Raw genomic sequence first — 3,818 nt, 5'->3', positions numbered from 1 at the left:
TAAACCTTGGGGAGCAGATGCCCCTTTGGACCACTACATTTGTATCTTTGGGATAAATACCCAGTAGTACAATTGTGGGGTCATAAGGTGGCTCTATTCTCAACTTTTTGAAAAACCTCCATACTGTTTTCTAGAGTGTCTGCACCAGGTTGCATTCCCTCCAACAGTGTAGGCAGGTTTCCCTCTTGCCAATACCTGTCATTTCTTGACTTGTTAGTTTTAGCCATTCTGATTGGTGTCAGGTGGTATTTCACCATGGTTTTTTTTTTTTTTTTTTTTTTTTTTTAAGATATTTACTTATTTGACAGACAGAGATCACAAGTAGGCAGAGAAGCAGGCAGAGAAAGAGGAGGAAGCAAACTTCCTGCTGAGCAGAGAGCCCGATGCGGGGCTGGATCCCAGGACCTTGGGATCATGACCTGAGCTGAAGGCAGAGGCTTAACCCACTGAGCCACCCAGGTGCCCCTCACCATGGTTTTGATCTGTATTTCCCTGAGGCTGAGTGATGTTGAGCACTTCTTCATGTGTCTGTTGGCTTTTTGGATGTCTTCTTTGCAGAAATACCTTTCATATCTTCCGCCCATTTCTTAATTGGATTATTTGTTCTTTGGGTATTGAGTTTGATAAGTTCTTTATAGATTTTAGATACTAGCCCTTTATCTGATTTGTCTTTTCCAAATATCTTCTCCCATTCTGTAGGTTGCCTTTTGGTTTTGTTGACTGTTTCCTTTGTTGTACAAAAGCTTTTTATCTTGATGAAGTCTCAATAGTTCATTTTTGCCCTTGCTTCCCTTGCCTTTGGCAGTGTTTCTAGGAAGAAGTTGTTGTGGCTGAGGTCTAAGACGTTGCTGCCTATGTTCTCCTCAAGTATTTTGATGGATTCTGGTATTACATTGAGGTCTTTCATCCATTTTGAGTCTATTTTTGTGTGTGGTGTAAGGAAATGGTCCAGTTTCATTCTTGTGCATGTGGCTATCCAATTTTCCCAACACCATTTGTTGAAGAGACTGTCTTTTTTCCATTGGACATTCTTTCCTGCTTTGTCAAACATTAGTTGACCATAGAATTGAGGGTCCATTTCTGGCCTCTCTATTCTGTTCCATTGATCCATGTGTCTGTTTTTGTGTCATTACCATCCTGTCTTGATTATAGTTTTGTAATAGACCTTGAAGTCCAGAATTATTTTACCTTCTTTTTGATTTTATTTCTATCAAAATTACATAAACATGGGAGTTTAAATTTTTAACTTGTTTACAAAGTATCTTAATAGACAATAAATAGCTTCCCTTCTCAGGTCACTTTCAATGACTTTGGTCAAGTCTTTGGTCTTCACTTCCAAATTTCTATATAACACACTTAATAGTCCTCTTTATCATTCCTCAAGTTCGGGTTCAATTGTTTCCTAAGATGATGACTCAGCTTTCTTTCTTCCAGTCCCACAGCACCCTTACATATGAAACTACTAATTACTTGATCACTAGTCACAGTATTGTTTCTGCTATTCAGAGTTAATCTAGAGTGTATCCTGGTTTTTTATCCCTTCTGCTATTTTTTGTCTGTTTTCAATGGAGGACCTTTTTGTTCTTTGATAGTTTTCTTTGTGTTTGTTAGTAATTCAGCCCAATTCTCCTCTCATGGCAATCATTCACATTAAGTAAGAGATCTCTTTATCTACTGAAAGGAATATCTCAAGTGGTGGTGTGACAGGCTCTGATCTGAAGAGACTGTTCTCCTCACCTGATACACAGATCCCATTCTTCCTCCCCATTTCTCCCATCCTTGGGATTGTGCCAAATGGCCCTGATTTTGCTGTCTTTTTTGAAATGCTCCCTTATTGGAATGAAGCACATTATTTAGTAGATTTATGAGAAAGAGAGAGTATGAGGTAAATATTTTAAATTTTTGTAGGTCCAGACATACCTTTATTCTACCAACATATTTGATTGATTATTTGGCTGGATCTGTAATTTTTTGGCTGGGAGTTATTTTCCTTCAGAATTTGTATACTTGGCTTCCTTATCTTTTATCTTACAGAGATATTATTGAAAATCCAAAGACACTTTGATACCTGAGTCTTTTATATAAATTGTCTTCTTTTCTGTGGAAATTTTGTGGAAATGCCATTGGAGCAGGGACCTGGATAATATGAAAGGATGAGCTAATTCTGGAGAGGATGTGAGAGGTGGCTGTATTAATCCCCTAAGGCTGCTGTAATGCATTACCTTAAACTCGATAACCTAAAAACAATAGAACTTTATTGTCTTACATAGCAGGAAAAGAAAAGTTTGAAATGAATCTTAAAGGGCTAAAATCAAGGTGTTAACAGGGTTGGTTCCATCTGGAGGCTCCAGGTGACAATACATTCCTTGTCTAGTGCAGTTTCTGGTGGCTGCCAGCATTCTCTGGCTTGTGGCCACATCACAACAACCCTGCTTCCACAGGCCCATGGCCTTCTCCTCTTCTGTGTCAGTTGCTCTAAACTGTTCACTTAAAAGGACCCTGTGATTGCCTTGATTACACTAGGACCACATGGGTGATCCAGGATGATCTTGCTACTTTAAAATCATTGACATAACTGCAAGGTCCTTTTTACCATGTGACCTATCAAATTCAGAGTTTCTAGAGAAACAGATGGTGACACATTAGGGGACGGTTATTCAGCCTACCTCTGTGGCTAATCAAAAAACAGAGATGAGTGAGCAGACTTTTTTTGGTTGCATTGAATTCAGCTAGAATTTAACATGCCCTAGAAGGGTAGAACAGGAGATTAGAACAAGAGGTTGGGGTTGACTATGTGCATGGTGTTGAAATTCATTTAGAAGTTCATGAAAGGTGAATGAATGCTTTCTTTAAATTCAACAACAAAAGAATTATCTTTTTGGAAAATGTGGGCAATGGTTAAGTTATGTCCCATGTATCCCTCTTAACATAGGCCTTTTGGCTAAGATCAAGTGTAGTATCTGTTCTTATCAGTTTAACATATATTATTATTAAAAATAAAGGACTTAAGGTTTTAAGGGAACAAATAATACTCATGATGATAATAACAATGAAAGCTGACATTTCTTGTTCCTTTCTCTATGAGAAGCTTTGCGGGGAGTGTTTTTCATACTTCTTTTGTTCAGTTCTCTCGACAGTATCATTACTATCATCTCCACCTGCCAGGTGATGAGTAACACATCTGATCCAAGCTTATACTTATGTTCAAAGTCAGGGTAGGGATTCAGACTCCATTTCTACAGAAGCCAGTTCTCCTCGCAGCTCCTCCCATTTGCTATAGGGATTGTCTCAGAAATGTGGTGAGGATGAAAGTGTTGATTCTACCAGCTTTGATTCAAGGATACAATGCAATTAATACTGAGTTATTTTTTGAAAAGAGTAAAACATATATAAAATATACTAATTATAAATTTCATAATATCCAAGTTTTCTGTAAGCATGGTTAATTGACAAAGGTCAATTATTGCCACTCCGAGAGATTTAATCTTAAAATACTGAGAATTTTTTTATGACCTCGGAAATCGTTTCCTAATTAGTGAAACTCCATATTTAAATTCCAGTGACTGGAATAACTTCTGTACTTTGCAATTCTGAAAGGCTCTGCCAAAATGCATTTTGGCTGTGAAATGCAGTTTTGTTTTATTTCCCTAGATGCAGGTAAGGAAAACACAAAAGCATCCTCTTTACTCTATGATTATATGCTTCCCAATAGAAAAGACATTAGGTTTTAATTATTATTCTTCAACTATTCAAAGCAAGTTAATTAATTTGTGGAATTTAAAATCTTATAAATTCTGGAACAATACAAAGGTCTATAG

The 3,818-nt window shown here is 37.3% G+C and overlaps 1 pseudogene; it reads left to right on the top strand.

Moving 5' to 3' along the window:
• Positions 1-2,916: 2,916 nt before the first annotated feature.
• LOC116574672 lies at positions 2,917-3,027 on the top strand (annotated as a pseudogene).
• Positions 3,028-3,818: the final 791 nt, after the last annotated feature.

Source organism: Mustela erminea, chromosome 15, assembly GCF_009829155.1.
Source record: "Mustela erminea isolate mMusErm1 chromosome 15, mMusErm1.Pri, whole genome shotgun sequence".
NCBI lineage: Eukaryota > Metazoa > Chordata > Mammalia > Carnivora > Mustelidae > Mustela > Mustela erminea.
This window is presented reverse-complemented; position numbering and strand designations above follow the sequence as displayed.